The 19736-nt window shown below is 43.2% G+C and overlaps 1 protein-coding gene across 1 annotated transcript in view; it reads left to right on the top strand.

The window, feature by feature from the left end:
* Positions 1–19736, top strand: part of LOC117228702 (uncharacterized) — a 720896-nt gene that overhangs the window by 254676 nt on the left and 446484 nt on the right. Inside the window, exon 2 of the mRNA XM_076521571.1 lies at positions 16184–16332. The gene's annotated coding sequence lies outside the window, so the exon portion shown is untranslated. The remainder of the gene's footprint in view (positions 1–16183; positions 16333–19736) is intronic.

Here is a 19736-nt window from a genome sequence, read left to right as displayed (position 1 = left end):
ACAATAGATATTATATTAATCGCGTTTGGTTTATACTGCGTTGAAACAATATCTTTATTGCATGGTAAAGAATTCGCGAGATAATTAGGTCAACAAGCTTAGGTACTTGCCTTTTAAATAAATAATCTTCAAGTTAAGCTAGAAACTCTTTCCGGAACTTCAATGTATGTATATCAAAAAAACTTGTCTCAAACAATTACGCAACTGTTCGAAGAAATACAAATGAGTACTTATATATACTTAACGTGAAGAATCATTCGCCAGAGTTTTATTCCGATTACAGTAATGTCTCCCTAACCGACACCCAGATTGCGCAGAAAAATGGAGAATTTCGAAAGAGGAGATACGATTATTCGAGCCTTGTAGCTCGTTTTTTATAGTTCTTGACAATTCGAAAACTATGAAAACGAACCGCAAGCATCGAATAATCGTATCTCCTCTTCCCAAATTCTCCATTTTTATGGACAATCTAAGCGTCAATTACAGAGACATTACTGTATTTCTTCCCCAACGCAATCTTCCGTCGAAGAACGTTTCCAGAAGTACACGTTCAAATCGCGCGAAGCCGTCTAAAAAAGAAACAAAGCCATTGACGAATGATCATCGCATTCATTTCAATCGTTGCATTCGCAAACGACGATAAAAGTATCGCGATGCGAAACTGGCAGAGCACCGCGTACATCGCACGCAGGCCCAGTAAACCGTAGTTGATCCATCTGGCTACCTACCAACCTACCGACCTAGCTTCCTCTTCGAGCTCGTCGCCGGATCCTCCGGAAATGACGTCACGCTCATTGTAACATCCCGTACAACGCGAGCGTGGCCGTAGCGAGACGGTCGGGTCTCTCTTTTGTGTCCCACGGATCGAGCGGGTTCGCGATTACGCGTAGCCTGGAGAGCGAGAGATAGAAACGGAAAGAGAAAGTGCAACGCGCATTAAAGGGAGAAAGGAGAGAGGAGCGAGAGAGAAGGGGACAACGCGCTCGTAGCGCGGGTTGCGTGGGTGTGCGAACGTCGCCGGAACGCGTCAAGTCGGCCGGCGCAACGTACCGTGTAAATACCTAACCGACTTGGTTCCAAACGAGCGAGTGGGCCGCGCACCGGGAAAAGTGGATGCACCGATGCAACGATGGGCAGCGAGCCGCGATCCTCGAATTCCTTCGCGCTTCTTCGACGAAACCGCTCGGCGGGTCCGCCTCGCGCGGACTCGCCGACGAACGAACGCTCGTCGCCGCGCCGCGCGGAGACGGGTAATCGAATCGCGACGCTGAAGTGTCGTTAATTTTGTCCCTTTGTGCCGTCGCTCGGCTGCATCCTCTTTGCATCCTGTGCGCAGAGCGCCTCTCTTACGGAATTCTAGAGTGCCGAGGGAAATGGATAAATGTCCGACGTCGCTTTGACGCCGGAACTCCGAACGCTGAAGTTGCCGAGAGGTTATCTTGTTTCCTTTGCTGCTTTCGAGGTCAGCTTTCGCTTTTTGAGCCCTGCTCGGGTCAACCTGCCTCTCTCGCTCTCATTCTCTCTCTCTCTCTCTCTCTCTCTCTCTCTCTCTCTTTCTCTCGGTGCATCCCTGCAGAGCACACTGTCCCCGCAGTTTTTTCCAGCGCGCGTAATTCTATTGAGCCTGTCGGATTCCTGGCCGACTTTTTCACTCTTTATTACCGCAAAGTTCCGCTGCTCTCCTCTCTGTGCTCGACCCGTTCCCTGAAAGACGCGGTCCGCTGCAGGGCTTTGCCGCAGTTACGGGCGCAAAGCGGTCTTGACGGCGACTTCGGGGCTCCCTTTCTCGGTGTACATCGGCGCGCTGGAGGCTACGGCGGACTGAGATCGCGTATTCGCGGTTTTAGAAACTGGCGACACGGACCGCGTCGTTGCTTCGTTGCTTTTGTTTCGGTGAATTTCATGCGAACTACGCTGTCTTTGTTTTTGCTAATAAGAGTCGCGCGAAATCAGAATGCGGTCTTATCGTTTTCAGGAAGCGGTGTACGTTCGTTATATTTAGCTGCATTATCAATTTTAGTTGCGCGCTTCTTATCATCTCGTCGCGTGTCTCACTGTTTTTGCTTTGGCCAATCAGCAGACTCTGGATTTTATGCATTTCCGGAAAAGATGGGCGAGAGAAATGCAGAGCTGCGAAGATACGAGAAGAATTTAAGGATATTTTTATCGAGCTGTTTCTTATTTCTCAGAAATTCCAGGAGACGTTTTGCTGCTATTTTTGAAGAGGAATTTTTGATCGGAATCCTAAGAGCGAAAATGTGTACATCCGAACAGCGCATTGTTGTAGTATAATTTGGCCAATAAAATATTCGTCTAATTCGAAAACAAACCGTTAGCCTTTCTGTTCGAATATAGAATGTTCGAATGTAGAACCTAATACATTATTTTTTAATTATTCCGACCGATATAGAAAGGAGCACATTTTTATTTATCCCCTGTTTTATAAGATCGATGCAAAAAATTTGGATTTTACATAAAGACCGCTGATCTCTGACATCGCAGGTAAAAATCTGAACGAATGCAAGTCGTGTTATTTTCACGAAGCAATAATAAATCCGTTGCAGGTACATGCTTCGGTGAATTCATTCCGATGAACGACTCTGTCCGAACAGTTGTAGCCGCCGAGTTTCTGCTACAAGAATAGAATAAATTTTTGCAAAACTCTGCACAGCCACGAGCCCCATTTTTCATTCGCCGCATAACACCTGATGCAAGCGCATAAAGGCCCCCGTAGTCATGAGTCTTCTATTCCAAACAAACCCGCGAACATATTTTCTGTCGTGCGCCAGCTCAACGTGTTTTCACACACGAGATACATATACCGGGTGGCTAGCTTTAATGCTCTCAACGTGTCCATTATTTTTAGCAGCACGAAAATACACCTGAAGGAAGAAATCTTTTTTTTTTCTCGATATAAATACCTCTATGAGAGCATTTTGCCATCGGAGTCGTAACTTTCGATGGTATCTCGAATCTCCATCGCCAAACCGTTTCATGCGATGTAAACGAATGCTCGAAAATTCGATAGATATTTAGCAGATGTATTCTACTGTCTAGAAGTTCTGCAAATATTTCGGCGAACTCTACAGTATCGAATAATCGTTCTTTGTACAAAAAAGCACGCCTTGCATTCAAGGTTATCTCAAGGTTATCTCAAGGTTATGTCAAGGTTATCTTAAGGTTATGTCAAGGTACATCATCATTCTGTAGAACAAGCTATGAAAAATTCGATCGCCACTCGAAGATTAATTCGATTCTTGGTTATGTCAAGGTTATCTCAAGGTTATCTCAAGGTTATCTCAAGGTTGCGTCAAGGTACATCATCATTCTATAGAACAAGCTATGAAAAATTCGATCGCCACTCGAAGATTAATTCGATTCTTGGTTATGTCAAGGTTATATGAAGGTTATGTCAAGGTTATCTCAAGGTTATTTCAAGGTTACGTCAAGGTACATCATCATTCTGTAGAACAAGCTATGAAAAATTCGATCGCCACTCGAAGATTAATTCGATTCTTGGTTATGTGAAGGTTATGTGAAGGTTATGTCAAGGTTTTGTCAAGATCATGTCAAGGTTATATCAAGATACGTCATCATTCTGTAGATCAAGCTATGAAAAATTCGATCGCCACTCGGAGGTTAATTCGATTCTTGGTTTCAAATGAATCATACATTAGTATGTTCTGTGAACACTTGAATATGAGATCAGATGGGACAGAGTCGAAGCAATATTATTGGCATTGTGATGTAAAGGACGTCGAAACAAAGACTGTCGAGAAGCGAATAACAAACAATTCAGGAAGCAGATGTCGCAATACAAACAAAGGCGGATGAATCATTCGCCGGTGTCCAGGAACTGAATGTCCCGGAAAAACTGAAGAATCTCCGCAAACGCACGATCGTCGGGGAGCATTCAACAGTTGTCTCGCTCCGAAAAGCTTCGGAGCCTTGATCAACCTATTAAATCGCCGCAAACTGCCTCAAACCCATCGTCCCGGTGGTTTTTTTTTCTGAATCCTGGTGACCAGCAGCCACTCGACGATCCATAAAACCGAAACGATCGTAGCCGCTCATCAATTTCCCTTTCGATTCATAAAAAGCCGCATTGTGGTCCTGGCCGCGCGTGTTTATGCGTCGCCGTAAAATCCGAGGGAGCGTTAAATGAACTGTCAAACGATGCGTATCGGTCGCAGCAACGTCCGCGAGACGGAGAGTAATTTTAGCGGTGCATATCTCTCTCTTCCTCTCTCTCTCTCTCTCTCTCTCTCTCTCTCTCTCTCTATCTATCTCTCTCTCGTTCGCTCGCTCGCTCTTTCGCTCGCTCTTTCGCTCACTCTTTCGCTATCTCTTTCGCTATCTCGCTCGCTTGCTCTCTCTCTCCGCTCGGCGAAAGTCGCGCGACCACGCTTATTAGTATCTTCGCAATTAGGCGAGCGTGGGCGTAACGACCACACGTGAACCGCTCGAGCCGCTCGCACGCACGCACGCTCGCTATTACGTAAACGATCGTAAAAGTAGCCTCGGGACGATCTCGTGCGAGCAGAGGCGAATTTTTCCGAGCCGTCCCGAACCGGAAACCACTCTTAACCCACCCGACACCGGACAGATGTTACCGGCGCTCCGAATGGAAAGAGATTACACGCCGCGACGCTCGTGTTTTCCCAGTTGTCGGCCGATGCCGCGTCACGGAGCCCCGGCGTCCTCGCCCGATAGGCTAATTATAATTTATGGAGTGTCGCGAATAATCGCGGCGACCGCGGTGAATCACTCGACCGAGTCTCTTTGATACTTTCATCGCGAACCGGCCGCGATCCCGGCGCATCTCTGCGTCTTTTCGCTTCCTTTCCCTTCGTTCTCCTCGTTTTCTTCGACGACGATCTTCTCTACCTTTTTCCTTTGCAGAAACGCTTGCACACGAGACCCGCGCTATTTCCAGACCGGTTGTCATAGTTGATTGCGCCGTGCACAGTGGTCGTCGGTGATTATTCTACAGTCGGGAACGATTACTACGGTTATTAGAATACGGTAGCTGTTATTTTGATACTGCCGCGTGTCGACGTTCGACGACGGAACGCGCGATTCGATCGAGAATCTGTTCCTTGATATCTTCGTGTTCGATTGGTTCGCGAAAATTGGAACGAACGTCGAACTTTAGAAGGTACAACACGCTAGAAGTTTGTAAAGAGCTCAGATTGTCCACTAAAATGGACAATTTTGGAAAAGGAGATTCGATTGTTCGAGCCTTGTGGCTCGTTTTTTATGGTTATCGATTGTCAACGACTATAAAAGCGAGTTGCAAGGCTCGAATAATCGTATCTCCTCTTCTCAAATTGTCCATTTTTCTGGACAATCTCAGCGTCAGTAAGTGAGACATTACTGTACTCGTGTTTCTCCGATTACAGTAATGTCTCCCTTACTGACGCTCAGATTGTCCACAGAAATGGACAATTCGGGAAGCGGAGATACGATTATTCGAACCTCGAATCTCGTTTCCATAGTTGTTAACAATTCGTAACTATAAAAACGAAGCTGCAAGGCTCGGATAATCGGGTCTTCTCTTCCCAAATCGTCCATTTTTGTGCAGAATCTGAGCGTCAATTAGGGAGACATTACCGTAGTTTAACCGTGACACGCGTTACGGTAACAAAGAACGTTTTTTCTATTATACACTTGATCGCTAGACTGCGGATTTTTATGCAAAATACAAATTGTGCGAGTTAAATTGTGAGATACTTGAGTCTGGCAAAAATGTCTTTCCCCTTGTAATCATTTTAACAAGTTAGAGATAATGAATTATTAAATCATTCTGTAACCGCGGCAGTCAAAGAGTTAATACATTTTATACTGGTCACAGATCGATTACTTACACGCCTACCGGGAGAAAAGCAGCGAAATTTGAAAAAATTCAACTTTTAGAAAATATTTAATATTTTTAAAACTGACAATAAGGTTTTTATAACAAGCATATAAACAAGATTTTTTGGATTTCAATGGGGTTTCTCTCAAATATATAACAAAACTAGTAAAAGTAAATTTTTAGAAAGGTTATAAAATCTGTTACAACACAAGTTTTTATTAAAAATCCGCTACAATTAACCAGTTAGCTGTGCCGCCTCCTTTTTAGAACGCGTACCTATATGCGTCGCGAGAACTAAGCGACGACGAGTATACTCGTCGAACACAGAATAAGTGTCGCTGTTAAAATATTGGATCAAAAACACGGTTTTATTTTATAAAATCAACAATTTTATTATTAATATTTACTCATTCGCTTAACATTAACATATACTACATACATAATAAACGAGAAACGCAGAAAAAATCAAATACTTATAAAAGTTAAAGAAAAGCAAGCAAGGAAGCAAGGAACGATATATATTAGCACTTAGCACGTCGAACAGCAATATCGCGATTCTTTTCTAACCTTATTTTTATAACAATGAAAATATTCTGAACATCTTGAAATTTGAGAATATGTTTTTGTTTTCCCTAAAATTACAATTTAACCCTTTTAGCACCGAGCGAAAGAAGCGTACCTAGGCGAAGAATACTGGGCCGAATCGGCGAATTTGTAGAGGTTTGCGAAAATGCTCGTAAAAACCGAAGTAGGCGTGATATTTACAAAATTCAAAAAGCAGCATATTGCGAAAGGAATGGAGAATAAATCAATACCAATGAAATTTCGATATTTGTTAAAAATCATAAGAATAACATAAGTATAAGACAATAAAAATCGTACAAAGTAATTTCTCTTTTTCAAAACGTAATTGCACATAGAAAAAATCAACATGTTCAGAAATTGGTACGTAAAAAATAAATCGAAATATTCTATCGGTTTGGATATGTTCGGTGACAAATGTTTAGGGCCGGATATTTCCGAAAATAACGGGCGCAGATTATATTGGCTATCGTTTTCAACATTTACTTTCCTGAAATTCGTGAAAGATTCACTCTGGCATATACAGACCCTCGGCACGAAACAACATAAGATATAACAAAAAGTTGATCTAATAAACATTTTTTCACTTGTGTTGCATCGAATATGAACCATTTTAACATTTTATGAAGTTATACTTAAACACAGATCTTTTGTGATGAGTATAATAAGGCTCTAACAGAGGCGCAACGATATATCGTCGTTGGTATTTTTGGCGAGTGCACCGAACGACGATATATCGTCGTTCGGTGCTAAAAGGGTTAAATAGCCAATGGTCACTGCTTCTTACGCGCGACGAGTATACTCGTCATGACACAAAATACTATAATTTCTCCACGACGAATATACTCGTCAAACACAGCTAACTGGTTAAATATTAGAAAATCGATGCAACCACGGAGAAGATCAAGGTCGCGCCAGTGGGATGCGTACCGATCACAGAACATCGTCGGAACAGTCTAGAAAACCGGTATTATAAAAACGATCTCGCGTGATTCATAGGTCGCGGCACCTGATTCATCGAATCCGCGCAGCAGAGAATCGCGTCGCGACGTGGAAGCACGTCGAACGCGCGCGGATCGATCGCTGGTTTTTTCCTCGGACTTAGATGATTCACGGCGAGAACGCGCCGCGGCATTAGCATTCATCACAGTCGGAGACAAAAATATAGATTATTGGCTATCGGTGGCTGGCGAGGACTTTGTAACCACGGCCATAAATATTTCTCCGCCTGGAACACGCCATTGATTCGCGGAGCGCGAGCGCGAGCATGAGCGTGCCGCGAGCATCCGTTGACCGATAACTCGCATTATGTCACGTCGCGGCCAGTAATCGAGGAACAAACAGCGATCGTTACCTTTCGACGGCGTCGCGGAAGTTATGAATGGGTGCGCGACGGAGGTAACCGCGTCCCGGTGCCTGCTGTTCGCGATCGAGAGGAAAAATTCATGCGTCCATTTGCAACGCTGCGAAGGGAGCCCGCATGGATAAGGTGCGTTCGCAACGATAACGTTGCACCGGCAAGCTCCTCCGAGAGAACTGTATTTCTCTCTTCGACGTTGAGTAGGCCGCGCGCAATGAATTTAACAAAAGCTGCATCGTGCGCTGGAAATATAGGAATATTCCGCAGCTTCAAATTTTCGAAACGAATCTCATGAATCTTTCAGAGCGCAGCATGCCTCGCCTACAGCGAGTACTACTTTATTCCGGCGATTGCCAGGTTGAACGACAATTGATCGGATCGCCTAACGCGTGCATATGGTATCCGAGAAATATTTAATCAGCTGAAATATCAACCAAATCCAAATCGTAGAACCTTCGCCCGTTTTATAAATCGTGACTCTGCTTTTTTATATTTTAACTCTTTTCTTCGTCGTTTCCTTAAACAATGGCAGCGTGAATCCTGTCGAATTTCTGAACCAGAAGCCTGGATACACAAATCAGTCTCTACATTATTTTGTATTATAAATTATAATACAATTGTAACACAATCATAAATTATAAATTATAATACAATTGTAACACAATCATAAATTATAAATTATAATACAATTGTAACACAATCATAAATTATAAATTATAATACAATCATAGGTTTTAGGAAAAGGCGAGAAATAGTCGCCAAACCGAACAGAAACACATTTTTTATTTTCCACCGTTGATGTTCGTTAGGAATCTCGTAAATAGAAAATGTTTGATATAGTTTCCTCATTAATAAAAACAAGTTATTAAAAGCTGACAAAAATTGGAAGGATTCATTTTTACCACAATTCGGTATTCTAATAATTTCGTAATAGTATCTTCTAATAGTATAATTATCTAATATTATATATATTTCGTATATAATATAATATAATATAATATAATATAATATAATATAATATAATATAATATAATATAATATAATATTTCTTTTTTTTTTAATTATATTAATATATTATATAATATTTCGTAATAGTATCTTCTAATAGTATTCTTTCTAACAGTATCTTAATATCGATGTCTCAACTTCCAAGGTACTACAGTAATTGCCTCCTAATTCGCGCTCAGATTGCGCACAAAAATGGACAATTTGCGAAGAGGAGATACGATTATTCGGGCCATGCGGCTCATTTTTATAACTGTAGACAATTTATAACTATAAAAATAAACTGCAAGGCTCGAATAATCGTATCTCATGCGCACCATTTTCGTGCGCAATCCGAACGCGAATTCGTGAGAAATTACAATAATGGTATCCTCGATTCGCGTTCGTTCGAACGCGTCGCGTTCCACACTTTCCGGCCACCCGGTGCATCAGAGTGGCTCGGATGATTGATTAATAAATATTAAACGGTAATACCGAGCTAGCTCACGTCCCAAGCTCGTCCATCAGCTAGTTTATGACTCGAGAGCCGTTAGAGCGACGATCAAGTTTCCAGTCGTAAAAGTCGCCGACGCGCGGTTGTCCAAAGCTTCCCTAATCGGGGTTGGATTTTCACCATTCTATACAACCGGTTCGGATGTCCTAATTCTCTCTCCGTTCTCATCGCTATAGTGTTTCTTTCCTGTTGCTTAGCCCGCTTAGCCGCGCGAACGTAACGGTTGACGGCGCGTGACTGTAGCGATACGGAAGATTGCTGGTTAGAAAATCATGTGCACGGGGTTGAAAGTGCATGCGATCGTCGTGGTTCGTGCTAGTGACGTCGCGGCAATGGCTGCGTCCGGACCTCCCGCGTCTCTCCTTCTTGATTTCAGTCGCGATTGTCATCGAAATGTGTCAATCATGTTACCCGACGCTTGGAACCTCCAATTCTCTCTTATTACGAGAGGGAAACGAGACTGGTTCGTGAACGCGGCGTCTTAATAAGAAACTCTTATTTTCCTGGCGTTATAAGTTTTCTGAATAGCAGTTCGTGTAAATTATTACGTGAAAATTGCTGGGACGATTTCGTAGGGAAATCCAATTGTCTTTGCGAAGTTGAATGTGCATTTCTTTCTTGGATTTTGTTCTGCTTTTCATTTTATCCGAACATTGTCTTATAATTGTGCGAGAGTCCTCGGTTCGGTAATCAATTTCTGCAGACGAAATTGTTACATGTATGTTATTAACTTTTTCCATACCTTCTACTAATTCTACTAACGCTCGATCGAAAATGCTATTGTTGCATAAATATTATTAACACCCAATCGGCGAACCTTCCTGACGAAAATATGACAGAGTACGCTAATTCTTTATAATTTATTTACCAATTTTTTTCAGTATCCTGATCCTATACATTGTACATGTGTCCAATGTATTAGTTTTTCTATATGTCTTAATTCAACGTGTGAAAATTTCAATCGTTTCATATCGAATCCAAATGGACTCGGAACTTGCCAACGAGTGTTAAATACGATCATCCTCGCAACTTATCGAAACCGTATAGTAAATGAGGTGTAAAGATAATTGGTGGGCCATCACACCCGAATATAGACGGTCCCAAGGCCAGAGTCCCCGCTCCAGGAGAATATCGGCCAGACTGGGGACGGCTGTGCCATTTAAACCGGCCGAATGGCGGCCGGGCGATTAACGCAACAATCTTCGATTTCTCCCGGCATCGATCGGCTAAACGAGCCGCCGCATCGATTGAAAAATCGCCGTGAATTCCGATCGCTGCTGGAAACGGCCGGTTCGCGTCAATTTAATTCCAGCCGGCTGCACGCGGCGTCGCATACCGAATGATTTCTTCGCGGCCGCGCAAAAACGGCTCCAATTACTGGCACAGGTAGGTAGGTAGGATGTAGAATCGGCTGGTTCCGCAACGCGTCGCCAGCTTTTTTGCCGGTCGGTCTTCAGCCGTGTCGGGTATTCCGTAACCCAGTTTCCTCGGCTCCTTTCCGCGCCTTTCCGCTCTCGGTTTTTCTTCCCGTCGCTTCTCGCTCTCCTCGAAGATTCGGATCCGAATCCTCGCGGCCTCGCGTGCGGCTAAGTAGCCGCGCGATTTTTCCCGGTCTGGTGCATAGGTGCGTGCCGTACTCCGGCACTCGCGTGCCCGATCGCATGCACTTTGGTGCATGCGGCCGTGGTTCTTTACCGCAGCGAAATCGATACGCGTGCTTTTTCGACTTTTCCTCGAGTGCCTGCACAACCGAGGAAGCGACGAGTGGCCTCCGCGTGCCACGAAATCCTCCGCTCCTAGAGCCGAGCAGCTATGCGCCGCTGCCGGCGATTTCTGGCCACGTCTCGCTCGTCTAAATAAGGAATTTCCGATACGTCGCATGTTTACGCAGAGGAGAGGCCGCCTAACCCACGGCTAATTAATTCCTTCGGCTGCTCTCCGAGTCAGGCGGCTTTCGCAGGAAAAAATTGCTTACCGATGGAGATCGCGGGGAAAATAAGGAATGTACCGGCTTCGAACTCGCACGGTGACTTGCATTATTGCCACGCGAGTGGACCATTACGGCGATTGACTGCGGATCAGATAGACTGCGGATTCGATCCGGTACGGTAGAATCGATTCGATCAAATTTTTAGCTCATTTTTTTGGGCGCAATTCCTTACAATAACGGCAGAGAATCTTTCTTTCTAAACTTTACAACCGTGGAACTCGCATTCTAAATATTTTGTGAAGTATAATAGGTAACATTACAAAATATTGAAACATTACAAAATATTGAAACATTAAAAAATATTGAAATATTGTTCCTGTTTGAAACAAGTTAAAACTTCAGATAAAGTTCAGTCACTGTAATAAAATCGCAAACTAGAAACAGCGATCAGATCTTTATAGAAAGAGAAACAAATAATTAAAAGAAAGAATTTTTATATATTATTTTTCAGAAAATGTGACTATTGTGTTTATCAAGAAGTAACAAAAGAAACTTGAATTAAAAACATAAGTATACTAGGTAACATATGTTTTTAATTCAAGTTTCTTTTGCTACTTCTTGTTAAACACAATAGTCACATTTTCTGAAAAATAATATATAAAAATTCTTGTGCTTTTAAATATTTGTTTCTCTTTCTATAAAGATCTGATCTCTGTTTCTGGTTTGCGATTTTATTACAGTGACTGAACTATATCTGAAGTTTTAACTTGTTTCAATCAGGAACCTGCTTCATCTCGTAGTTGACAGTCAATGGGTTAACTCCATCATTCTATGTTTCTAAACAGTGTAAAACATTCTATCCTCCTTCGATTCTCCGGCAGTTTGACGCGCTCGCTTAACATTACGAATAAATAACAAAGCGTTACGCGTCGAGCGAAACGCTGGAATCTTCGGAGCGCAATTATTTCCAAGGATCGCAAGAGGATAAACTTTGTCTGTGTAAAAGTCGGTATTTGCACGAAGCCGATAAAGTCGCCGTGGTTTTTCTCCGCATGAGCTGCTCGAGCGATTACCTATTTAGATAAACGAACGGCCGGTAGAAGAAAAATCGGCGCGTGGCTACGTTGCCGCATGGTAATCGGGACGGGAAAAATGAAAGAAGCGCCGCCGATCGAGATCCGCGAAATAACTCATGCGCGCTGAAGACGATATTCGCGTGGTGAACAGGAGCGCGGCGTAGTTATGGCAGAGCGTCGAAAGGCTGGATTTCATGCGCAAAGAAGCGTCTTGTTGTGGAGCGGTGGCCGTCGACCGAGGACGAGGACCGTAAATTACCGAGCGCGATGCACTGTTTTTATATCGGTTGCGCGTCCCTCCGGCCAATGACGGGCCGGTTACGTCGCCGCTATAAATATTAATCCTATAATTGGCCAACAAAGTGATTTACTCGCCTCGTAAAAGCACGCGGCCCGTTATTTATATCGTCGCATGCGAGCGGTTCTCGAGCAGCTCTCGGTAACGGAATCTGTTCGCGTGGGCAACGCGTGGCCAGGGGAAACACGGGGGCCGATTATCCTGCCGATCGATTTTGCGAGCCGGACGCGGAGGCCGTCGCCGACCTTATTACATACTCGAATCGTCGTCGCCGAGCGGAAAGCTCGCCCCGGGGAAAAACTCGCGGCGAACAAGCTGTTCGAGGCACGGTGAAAACTTGCCGCCACCCTCTCCCCAACGTGGCTCCCCGCCGTGGCTCTCTCTCTCTCTCTCTCTCTCTCTCTCTCTCTGTCTCTCTCGAGAAATATCGTTCTTCGATTCTGAAATTTTCAGAAAGTTCGAAAACGTCGTTCCATCATCCGGCTCCCGCGGTTTCTTGCCACCGTTCCCCGGCCCGAGTGCCCTTTACGTCCTACATATTTCATCCGACCGCCCTGTCCGAACTCGTTCAAACTCGATTTAATCCCGCCCTTAAAGAGCCGATAGCTGAAACGGCAGGAAAATCTGATGGCCCGTCCCGGTTTTCGATTTTTTCGCGACGACTTAAATTAGCCTCGTTTCACGGGACAAAGGCTTTTCGATCGTTTGCACTTGTACGGGTCAAGCTCGAGCAGACGGAAAATTGCAAGGAGGAGGGCACAAGAGCGGGGAATTGACCGTTGATACGTTCGCTGTAGGCAAAGTGCTCCGTGGAGCACTGTTCTGGCTTTCGGGGAGGTTGGGAGCCGACGACGACGACACGCCTTCTCGAGACCTTCCGTGCGGAAAGGGTTAGCTGGAAAAGGTTCTATCGGGACTCTGTCACGATTTAAAGGGGTTCGGCTTTTTCGAGATCGATTTAGATCGAGTACAGGTTCGAATTGGCTTTCGGGACACTGTTCGGTCTTCGAGCAATGGTCTGAAATGCTGTGTTCCTTTTTCGGAATCAATAGCAACTAGACACAGAGAAAGTTAACAAAGAAAGAATAATATTAATGTTAGCGACTGTATTTCCAAGCGTTGCCAATGGATAATTGATTCAAAGCTTGGTGGAACTACTCGTAATCACCGTATAAAAAATTAGTTGAGCTAATTAACCGAGACCCTGTTTTCATTAGTAAACTCATATCTATCATACGAACTGATTTTATCTGCCTAGCCATATGTCCTAAAAGCGCTAATAATAAAGGGTGCTGTTCAATGAATTGTTATTCTTCGAACACGTATATTCTTTATACATTTTTCATCAGAGTAACAGAAACATTAACATCAGCGAAGATCAGTTGACTTGACAACTTAGCATCTCAAGATAATAAACAACTTCTCTAAAATACCCATAAACTCCGATGAATAACAATACTGAATCCACAAAATGACAGGTAGCAATCCAGAACATCCGGTATTGTAATATGAACCCTTTGCACCCATGTGTCGTCTCTAAGGCGCCACTAAAAATTGTTATGCGACGTTTCAAAATAATTTTATCAAATTTGTTTATATTTGAAAATGCTGTACGAGCCACGAAATTCAATTTCATACGTATAAAATGCACTTGGGTTCTATAAAATCGAGATCAGAAAAACTATGTAATCGGATTTCAAGTTAAAATAGCTCCGATTGTAAAGGGTTAATTTGTAGCAGCGTTTAAACATTTGAAGTGCGAGGACTTCATTCGAACTCACGAGTCCACTCGTTCATGGAGAAATCGGTTCGAAAAATCGCAGGACATCCTCGGACAATGGAGTTCGCGGAGCAGAAACGAAACAATAACCGTCGACGGTTCCGTCGTTGAAAGCTGATGTTCTCGTTCGCGATTTACGTAAGCTTTTTCGACGAAGCTCGTTCCACGGATTTCCTGGCGACGTCGAGACCGCGATGGACGACATTATGCATCGCCAGGAAAGGATCGTCGACGCGAACGCGCCGAGATTAATGCATTCGTGCACGTGCACGTTACGTGCAGCGGCGGTGCAGCGGCGGCGGTGCAGCTCGGTCTAGGGGTAATCAGCGGCCTAGGATCCGCGGGAACGATTTCGACGTTTAATATAATGATATTAATGTTTTCCGCGAGAGGACGTCCGCGCCGTAAATTAAGGATTGTCAAACGCCGCCGTTAAATTGCAATTCATACCGGTTTCCGCGCGGTGATTCATCGGGGATCGTTTCCGCGAGTGCTAATCCGCGAGTTCTTCATTTAACAGCGGCTTCCCGACCACGGAACACTCCTGGAAAAGTATGGCCCCTTTTCGGCAGATGCTCGCCGAGATATTAATCATCCGCGGCTTCTACGAAAATATTCCGGTTCTTGATATTAATATTTGAAATTCTACCCGGAATTTCGTTCCGGGTTCGGGATCCTATTTTCTTTGATAAATGTTCTTCGAGTTCTACAATTTCTGGGGATCTTGAACTGCGGGGGTCAGTGCTGTGCCAGATTCTCCCGGATTCGCCAATTTAACCAGAAACGTTAAAAACATGTTATTCCTGTTCAGTTGGAATTGAACGAAAAACGTATTTACCGGCGCTATCTTGAGAACAGTTAATGGCTCGACGAAAATATTATTTTACAAAAAGTGTGTGGACGGCTATGCACGCTGCTCAATACTTAAGTGGACCATTTATTAGGCCATTGAGTGTGAAATGCATACCTCATAGTTTTACTCTAAAGTTTATGCAGTTTCATAATTAATGTCCTAATAAATTCATATTTTTGGTATACGTCCGTGATCTCGTTTTACGATTTTCTTGATTCTGACGTCACAGCCGAAAATTGAGATCTAGGAATCTAATCAAAGTTAAATAAATAATTGTATAACAAATTGAAACATACGGTCACGTTTCGGTAACATTCGCGCCCGCACATAAAGCATCCTAAAAACTCCTTCTCTTATAATACAGAATCAGACCCGGGACGAAGATTTCGAACAGAATCTACTGCAATAAATATAAAGATTTTTCATTAAATTTAACCAGTTAAGTGTGTTTGCCGACTATATCCGTCATGGAGATGTGGCAGAATTTTGTGTCGTGACGATTATATCCGTCATTCGTGAAATTTTGTTACAATTTGATATTTCAATTGTAATTCTAGCGAAAACTAAATTATATTCGTAAATTTTAATATGTTTAAAATGTTTAGAGGTCGAGAATGAAATGAAACAAACAAATGAAAATTATGAATAATTTGAGTTGGATTCATAACTTCACAATTTAACGCTTGATTATCGCGACACACACTGGTGGGCGCTTTGCAAAGAAATCGCCACAGTTAACTGGTTAAATCGAAATAAAATTTGCTCCGGCTGCTACCAACATTTAGGCGTTAAATTGAATGTGAACATGCGACCAATGTAAATTTTCTACTTCTATCGTAGGCGAAAGAATTCCCGATCGCCGCAGCGCAGCTACAAAGAAAATAACACGCCGTAAGGTTAACACACCCCACAAATATGTCTAACGAAACTTTCGTTTCTCTGCTTTCAGGTAAGAGAACTTGATACCGGTACAGCTCACCTAAAATCAACCACGATCCCCAAGGAATTTCGAGTCTCCTCGACGGTAGTTTACTTGGGGAGAGGCTTTTTTTCCCCGGCAGCCACCAAAAACCTAAACTAGGACGCCGTGGAAGGAAGGTAAGGGGTGGCGTTCTCTCGCATCCAATTTTGCGTGCTCGCAGCTGCGAGTGAAGCCTTAAATCAATCGGTGACTGGTCCCGCGGGAACGGGGGCGGAAACACGGGGCGGCCCGGAAAAGCGTGCGGGGCCGTGGATCGCGGGTCTAAGGTTGCACTCAACTCCATAATTAGTTGGGAACCCGAGGCCGACGAAGCTCTCGGATTTAATATCTTAACGCCCTCCTTAACGCGCCTCGAAATTTCGCGCCGCAGCGCCGCGACGCTATTGGCAAGCCACGTCGCCGTGCTTCGGCTCTAGTTCCCCGCAGAAACTTTATATCCCCTTCCTCTACCCCGCCGCGCCGCGCTTATTTCTGCGTCTGACCCCCTCCCGTCTGTTTTCATCCCCCGGTTTTCCATCTAGACAGGGTCGCGCGGCGGTTTTCGATTTCGACGCGCGAAAGACCTCGGAAACCGGCTTCGCAAAGTTTCTTGCCTTGCCATGCGTTTTGCCGACACCGACTCTCTCTCTCTCTCTCTCTCTCTCTCTCTCTCTCTCTCTCTCTCTCTCTCTCTCTCTCCCCCCACCCCCTCGCAACCTAATCCTTCAGCTACAACTGCTGGGGCTACGGCGATCTTCAGGTACACGCTCAAATTCATACCTATACGAATGTTTTGGTGGGGATTGACTTCGCAATTCTCGTGATGGTACAGTTCTCTGACCGCAATAATAAGATTCGATCGAGATCACTTCTGTTCAATTGTTTTCCGCGACCCATTTTGCACTGTTTTAACTGTATAAATGTATCTTTAGTATCTTTACGATATGAATAATCGTAAATTAAAGAATTAGTGACCCGTCATTTTGACGGGTTCCGTAAATCTAGTGTTAATCGAGCCTTGCGGCTCGTTTTTATAGTTGTTGACAATCGGTGACTATAAAAACTGTATAATAATATATTGGATAAAATGCGAATAATCGTATCTCCTGTTCCCAAATTGTCCATTTTTGTTTACAAGCTGAGCGTCAATTAGAGAGAATTACTGTACTCGAAATCTTAGTAAGATCTTTATTCGATTAACTAGTTAGCTGTGGCGCCTCCATTTCAGAGCGCGCACCTACATGTGTCGCGAGAATCAAGCGACGACGAGTATACTCGTCGAACACAGAATAAGTGTCGCTGTTAAAATATTGGATCAAAAACACGGTTTTATTTGATAAAATTAACAATTTTATTACTAATATTTACTCATTCACTTGACGTTAACATATACCATATACATAATAAACGAAAAACCCAGGGATAATTGAATACTTATAAAAGTTAAAAATTCAAATTGCTGCTGTAGAGAGGGTGGTATTTAGCAAAGCAAGGAACAATATATGAGCCGTTTATTTTGAAAGTGACCTAAGTCATTTTTCAAAAACACCGAGCTAGCTATTTTAATATTCACATTTCTACGTTATACATATAATTTCATGTCAGCAAAGCTGAAAGAACGCAGTGACCCTTAGGAACACAAAGACATTATACCCCATGTTATCAATTAGCAATATTTTTAAATTTATTAAAACGTAAAAACCTTAAATATCTGGATTTTCAAATAAATGGACTTAGGCCACTTTCAAAATAAACGGCTCATATAATGGCACTTTGCACGTCGAACACCAATACCGTGATTCTTTTCGAATTTTATTTTTATAACAATGTAAACAACTTCGTGCAGGATTGGCCTCAAAATATTCTGAACATCTTGAAATTTGAGAATATGTTTTTGTTTTCCTTAAAATTACAATTTAAATAGCCAATGGTCGCTGCTTCTTACGCGCGACGAGTATACTCGTCGTGTTACAAAATATTGCCATTTCTCCATGACGAGTATACTCGTCAAACACAGCTAACTGGTTAACTGCACCAATACTGTAGATAAATGACAGATTGACACGTTCGCATCTAGTCAATGCTGAGAAACGACTGACAGAGAACACAATAATGGAAAATATATGATGTGTTCTATCATTTTGACCGAGTGAGATCAGCTCGTGTTTACATTTTTTCCTCTAGCTTCGTTCGTGTGTAATATACACACTTAAGGTTTATTATGCTCAGGTTAGAGGGTATTTCCAATATACAGGGTGTCCCAGGGTGTCCCAAAAATGTCTCGCAATCCGAAAGTAGGGGATTCCTGAGGTCATTTGAAGCAACTTTTTCCTTATCGAAAATGCAATCCGCGGCTTCGTTTACGAGTTATTAACGAAAAACACTGACCAATGAGAGATGAGGGTGCGAAGTTCGAGTATATAGCATGATTACAATAACTTGCACACTTTACACAGAGATTGCATCGGTTAACTGGTTAATGTCAAGATTATGTAGTAACGAATCTAAACAAAACACGAGAATATTAATTATTGTAAACATTTCTGTAGTCGATGCAAGAGTTACAGAGTACTGAAAATACGAAAAACATGTAAGAATTTATTTTCCCGATGCGACGTAAACTTTGGGTGGAACGCAGAGCGTGCTCGATGCATCATTCAACCCCGCAGGATCAACGAACAGTCGGAAGGAACCGCAGTATCGTTCGCGTCGCCGTGTATTCGCAGTCGCGGCACGATTTTCCGTTCACCTAAACTTTCCCCGAGTTAGTCCTCGCGGCGTCGACAATGCCCTTATACCCCCTCGTCCCGCGTCCCCCCCTCCCCCCATGGCCCCCGGCATCCGCGTGTTTCATCCGCGAGAAGTTTGCGGTGGTTGCATCCCCCGCGCCGGGGGTTAATAAATTCTCGGGGTTTGACGTCGCGACGCTCCAACGAAAACCGATTTCGCCTTGTGTTGTGACTGTGTTGGGTCGCGAGTATACCGACTGCTTGTTCTGGATAGTTCGCACTTCCAAAACACATGAAATCGTCGTAGAGGATTGTTGCTATTCCATGGACAATGTTGCATATTTTGTCACGCTTCGACTGCATCTTCTTCTCCACGGTGCTCAATTTATTCAACCATTTATTCTTTCAGTTTTTCTTTGAATCGTTCTGTCGTTTTCTGTGCACACTTGCTTTTTTTATTTTCGCTTTGGTTTCTAACTTTTGTAGGAGGTTTTCAACTACTTAATTCTTCTCTTTTTAACGTTGATTTTAGATCTTCAGTTACTATATTCGTTTCTCTTTCTTCTCCTTTTGCTAGGATATTTTCAAAATCTTTTACTTCTTTATTTAATACACTTTCTGCGTGATCTCATCTTTTTGTGCGTTTTTTCCCATTTTTCTTTAGCGAATATAATAACATAAACTGTTTTCCATTCGTTTTGGATGTTGATTTTAACGAGGAGAGAAAGCTTTTGTGTTTGCTTATTCTACGAATAGAGTAATGTCTCTCTAATTGACGCTCGGATTGTCCACGAAAATGGACAATTTGGGAA

This window comes from Megalopta genalis, chromosome 1, assembly GCF_051020955.1.
Source record: "Megalopta genalis isolate 19385.01 chromosome 1, iyMegGena1_principal, whole genome shotgun sequence".
In the NCBI taxonomy this organism is placed as follows: Eukaryota; Metazoa; Arthropoda; class Insecta; order Hymenoptera; family Halictidae; genus Megalopta; species Megalopta genalis.
This window is presented reverse-complemented; position numbering and strand designations above follow the sequence as displayed.